This window comes from Barbus barbus (genome assembly GCF_936440315.1).
Source record: "Barbus barbus genome assembly, chromosome: 44".
Taxonomy (NCBI): domain Eukaryota; kingdom Metazoa; phylum Chordata; class Actinopteri; order Cypriniformes; family Cyprinidae; genus Barbus; species Barbus barbus.
In genome coordinates, this window is record NC_136722.1 from 17,059,343 (window position 1) to 17,065,507 (window position 6,165).

The 6,165-nt window shown below is 35.5% G+C and overlaps 1 long non-coding RNA gene across 1 annotated transcript; it reads left to right on the forward strand.

Annotated features, from left to right (window-relative positions):
* The first annotated feature begins 1,535 nt into the window (after nucleotides 1-1,535).
* LOC306863653 lies at nucleotides 1,536-5,685 on the forward strand. The gene is made up of 5 exons (XR_013783712.1): nucleotides 1,536-1,670; nucleotides 2,496-2,525; nucleotides 3,311-3,474; nucleotides 3,677-3,772; nucleotides 4,261-5,685. It is a non-coding gene; the product is annotated as an uncharacterized lncRNA (long non-coding RNA).
* Nucleotides 5,686-6,165: the final 480 nt, after the last annotated feature.

The following is a 6,165-nucleotide window of genomic DNA, read 5'->3' on the forward strand; positions in this document are numbered from 1 at the left end:
CGACAGGCTTAAAAATAGGCAAAAAAAAAATTATTCTGGTTCCTCTCAGAAAACCAAATACAATTTAATTGAGTATCCACCCACCCATTAAAGTCAACAAAGTCAAGGCCATCTACAATACCCCAATCTGCTTGCGACTCCATGCTGCGTCCCAGACTTTTTGACCATCCAATCTGTCCCCCTTTATTCTCTTCTTTTTACCATGCCCAGCCTCAGAAGGACCCGTCACAACAGGTAGCCCTAGTGACACCCACAATCCCAGTGACAGCAGGTAAATTGCTTGTCAGAAGGTTGCGTGGTGCAGCCAGTGAATTTTGAGAATATGCTTGAATACAAAGCCCTCCCACAAGCAAGTGATTCCTCGCTAACTCGCTAAATGTCAATGAAGCTGCAGGCCCTTTCATTTATCGGGTCCAGAGCTGTCCATCTACCCCAGACAGGCATGGCACTCTAAGCACCGTTTATCCACGATGAAGAGCAGGTCATGTAATAATGATTGTCTCTGGGGAGCATTTAGAACGAAGGAAAATGCTGATTGGGACAATAGGCTGCTGAATCTCATTTGGGCTCCGCTGTGACAGGTGACTGCTGGTATAAACATACATTTCTCCAAGGAATAGAGCTGTGTTTTACCTCTCTCTCGCTCTCTTTTAATCATGTTAACAGCTGCATTGGAAATTCTGCTTTATTCCAGGAGAAAAAGGAAAATATCCAGAGGTGCTATTTGTAGGCATCATTAATGTGCACTCATAAACTTTAATCTATTCTGCAGGTTCCATGTCTCAGCGTCCTATATATATCAGCGAAAAATCAGTACAAAAAGAATAAATAAACACACTGTAAACCCAAATGCTCAAAATAATTAAAATTATTGAGTAGCCTAAACTTAATTTTCTGACACAGTTCTACTAACCTAAATATTTTGAGTTTATGTGACTTTTTTATAGTTTTTGAGTGACTTGAACTGATTATTTTTAATTAACTGAAACAATTTGCTTATTAAGTAAGTACCACTTAGGTGTATAATTTAACTGTACTTATTTCTTGTTGTTTCAACATTGTGTGTTTGCTTGCGGGCATGTGTGTGTAACCAATTGTTTGTAATTTTTAATTAAATTATATGTATTTAAATAATTTAATATAAAAAAAAAATACTTAATTTTCCTAATAATGGCTGGGTCTTCATAAATTCAGCTGTAAAAGATTTTACCAAGAAAAATATTCAATTCACTCTAAGCACTAATTTTACATACATGTACAGCTGGTTTAATGTGAGCACAAAGAGAATATTAAGGAATCACTGCTTAAGATAATAACGTAAGCAATTAGCTTATGAAACAAAAACTTAAGAAGATCGTAATTTAAGAGCTCAAAATTGTAACTTCAACGAACATCTAAGTGGGTTCAACATTAGAGGTTTCTTTATATGGCAGCCAGGCAGGAAAAAATATGTTTGATTAAAAAGTTACGACTCGGTTGACATAAGGGTCATCATTTTATTGGCTTACGAGGCTCACGTGCCCCAAGGTCAACGTGAGACTTGCGACGTTGTGGGAACGCGCAACACGTGGATAACTTTTAAGTTACGTTGGCGCCACAAGTGACTGCAGTGCAGTGAGGAGGATGTAAGCTTCAAGCTGTCGGCAGTTACCAGCAACGTCGGTGTCACGGTAAGTTTTAAATGTGTTTTTTATCTAGTGAACAGTTGCAGCAGTTTAATCAAGACAAAACTTTAAACAGCGTTCGTTAGTTACGTATATTTATATTCAAAATTCATGGATGTCTAGCAAGGAATAACTGATGAAATAGGCCTAATAAAAACAACGAACGACGAAGCATATGTTACACATCAGCTAACTTATATAATTTTTCAAACGGATCAGTCTGTAATTCCGCGTGAACAATTTAGCCTAACGTTACATTTGTTTTAAAGACATTAGGCGCTGAGATTGTTACGTTCATGCGTGACACGCGATTAAAAAAAAAACATCCATTGCTTATTCATTGCTAATTTTGTCTGGTGTGCACAAAACTAGATAACTTGGACAATATACTTTCCCCAATGTGTTGGCGTGCCACTGATACGCAAATTAGGGAGCTGGAGAGCATGTGCCATTGCAGAAATGTGCCAGTAAAGCCTGTAATTTGGCAAAATGATATAGAGCCGTTATGTGTTCAAGTTTTGACTGATGACGTCTGTTTAGAAATATAAAACAGCGCTGAGATGTCTATATGAAGAGGTCCACATTTATCATTTTCCTGCTTAATATTTAAACAGCCTTGTCTATTATATAGTACTCCGCTCTATGTTTGGTGTAACATTAACATACATTTTTCTATCTGTACACATGAAAAAACACATTACACCGAAAACAGTGTTAGTTGTATTCTCTGGTCATGATCATGTAACCAGTTAGTTGACTTGTACTTAATAATTAAACTTTTTTTGATGGAGCTATACACTTTCTAACATTAATTTTGTTTTTTTCTTTCAGGTTGTTGCTACAGTTGCTACAGTGCAAAATGTAAGTTGTGCTCAGCTTCTTTTACTGACAGATTGCAAGTATTTAAGCACTACAGACTTCAACACAGTCACTTTTCCAGTGTAAGCCCTCTTCCATGCATCTATAATGATTGCATGTGTACATTTAAGACACTTGATAGTCTTAGAACTCATTTGTCAAGATATCATACTTGCCAATTTGGCAGTAGTGCAGAAGACTCTCAGCAGGCTCTGTTATTTAAATGGCCTTTATGCCCATTTCAGCAGCAATTTTCTGAATCTGTTCTTTTCTGCCATCTTAGAAGGCATTTAAGAAATCATGAAACGGTGGCTTGCCCATACAAGGATTGTAGCTTTACCACAAATGTATACTCTTCATTCAATTCTCATAAAAGTAGATCACACCAAGCAAGTGTTTCATCAGACTTTCAAAATGACATTGTCAGTGAAGTTGGTCAAGCCAGTATTCCTGCAGTTGATGGTGATTTGTATGAAGAACCTCCAGGCACAGATGAGGATCCAGTGGGGGATGATGGTCAGTGTGACACTGACGAACTAAAAAAACATCTCAGAATGAATTTATCTTCCTTATTTTTGAAGATGCAGGCAATCCTACATGTCTCAAACACAGCTACCCAAGAAATAGTGGAGCATTTAAATCAGGTCTGCTTCTTATCTCAGCCTTTGATCAAGGAGGCAATTAAAGATATATTGCAGAGAAATGGTTGCAATGTGTTGTAAGTGCTGTTATGGATTCCAATGTTATATTATATAGTTATATTAGTCTGTCTTTGTTTTAAAATGTAGGTGTATGCAGAGTTCCAACGAATTACAAACCAGAACCTGCCCAACACATTCTACTCAGAGCTTGACCGACATCTTCCTAGACTGATGACCCTGTTCAGACAGAAGGCAGAACCGGGAAGACATCAGATGCTTTGACTGAAATCCTAAAACTCCATGATGAACAGGTAAAAATATTATCCCTTTTTTATAGGTCTAATTCCTAATTAAAAGAGGCACATTGGAAAACATTTTAAAAGTTTGATGATTCAAATGAGCTTTGAATACAACAACTTGTCCACTTTTTTTTTTGGTATTTGTCTGATTTTGTATATCTTGTGGTGTTTAACATTAAATAAGTTATGTACAATTCTGTTTTTATCGTTATAGGCGTTTCATGACATACACACAAAGCGTGTTACTGTTCTTCATGCCCTTCCTGTGTATCTACGTGAGGACGTCTCTGAGTTTTTCAAGACCTGCACAGTGAGTTTTTTTGTTTTTTTTAATCTCACGACCATATTAAGTAAACAGTTCATATGAATACAGACATACTTACACGCTTACCCTTGCTCAGTCTTTCAAATCACATAGTTTGTGTGATTTGAAGAGATTTGAAGCGATTTGTTTTCTTTGACCTTACTGTAAAAAAAAAACAAAAAACTTTGGTACTAGATTGCTTTAAACAAAATAAAGCATTTTTATAGGTTTTTTTAGCATAGTATCAATTTCTTGTTTACTGGTAGCTTAGCTGGGTCCTGTAGAACACTGATCTTCTGTTTAAAATCGTCATACTGTAGTTTGTTCACACAACAATCAAAATCATTAAACTTTCTGTCAGTTGGTCTGAAGCAATATTGTTTGTTAAATCTCATGACTAACTAAATGCCTTTGCACTAAACCTGCTGTAAATATTTTTGTCAAAAATCTTAATAAAAATCTTTAATCCTTTTTATATCCATTTTATTTTACAGGACACATCTGATGAGCCAGAGCTTTTAGATGTTGCAGTGGCCCTCCTCACAGTCGTCAAAGATAATGACACAAGTCCAGTTCACTTCCAGCCTGTGAAAATCTCTGTTGTCATTGAAAGCGAGATTGTGGGCGACCTCCCCAGATTTGCTGATGCCTTCCTGGTAATGTTTGGACTGATCTATGCACTACACCTCAGCTATCCCAGGGGACTGACCAACACTTTTGAATTCATTCAGAAGATTTTACTTGGTCTTGACGATGGTAAACTGTCACCCAAGTTACAGAGTCTCAAAAATGACGATGCGCATGTAGAGTTTCATGCAGGTTCATAAATTTGTAATTTTAGAGGTGCTATTTTAATCTGGTGTTCAGGTTTTAGCCTAGTGCATCTCTGAATTGTTTTATGTTTCTGTCTTTTAAATTAACACTGCAGTGTTAAATAGAAGATGGCAAGAATTCAGTGTAACTCACTGTAACTTAAACTGTTGAAGTTGTTTGTACTCAAAATATTTGAGGCAACGAGTTACCACAAAAATTTTGAGTTTTTAGGCATACGATTTTGAGTCTTGTGTGTCAAAGGTTTTGAGTTACTTGTACTTGTAAAACAAATGACTAAGACTAATAAATATTGAGTTGATGCTACTTAAAAATGGTTCTTTGTGTACTTATTTTTTTTTTGTAATGTTAACTTAATACAATGAGAATGGGTAAGGAAAATTTTAAGTTGCTATAACTGAAAATATTTAAGTTGATTTGATAACAAGTTTTAATTTAACTGTAATTAAAATGTTTATGTAACATGTAATCCAAATATTTAACCTTTGAAAATTTTTTTTTTTTAAGTTCATGAACTTAAAAAAATTGAGGCAACGAGTTACATCAATTTTTTTGAGTTCTGCTTACTAATTTGGTTTTACAGTGCACATCTTGACATTTCTACTAAGAACAAATCTAAGAAAGGTGGTAGGAAACTGCTCACAATCATAAAATGGAAAAATATGCTGTCAGTTTCACTTTTTCACCATTAGATAAGCTGATAAGAGCATTTATTATAAGTAACCCATGTCTAAACCGGAAGCAAATGGTGCTAAAAAACTAGTATGCTCACACTGTAATCAACAAAGTTGTCTACAATGCTGTCACGGTTGAGTTTCCTTTCAGTTCTATTTTGACCTTATTTGGTAGTTCCTGTTCTGGTTTAGTTAATTCGTAATCATCATTTAGTCCTGTCACCTGTTTTGTGTTAATTATCTCGTTTGCTCCTTTGTTCCCTGGTCTTTGTAAGTCTTGAGTTCCCTAGTCTAGGTTGTTGTGTCTTATGTTGGTTAGAATTATGTAAAAGTTATGTTATGTTATGTTATCTGATGTTATTCTGAGCTTGTGTACTCGTGATTTGATTTGTATTAAAATATCTGTATTGCGTGAAACCCTCGCCTTCTTGTCTGCCTGGATCCTCTAACCGTAACAAACGCATGACAGACAGCTTTGTTTAATTCAATACAATCACTATAAACATTATAAAAGTGAACATTTAAATTGCTGGTGATTTGAGGCAATATGAGTGACACTGAACATGCAAATAAGTAAAGATAGTGCAGCTCAAGTGAGTTTGTTTAAATCTTTTAAAGATGATAAGTTTTATTTGATATAATAGATATTTAGGTATAAATAAAAAAGTATAATATAAATATTGGATGTGCTTTTCTTTAATGTGGCAAAAGTGTCATTTGGGACAAAGCCTTAGTTGCATACTGCTGTCGACTGAAATTTATCGACAAAATTAAATAGTTCCCGTTATTTCCTATCTAGATTGCTGTTGTACTGTAGACAGCTTTGTTGATTATAATGCGAGCGACCTAGTTTTGTAACGTCACATCATGCTGCTCGCAGTTTAGATGCGGGTA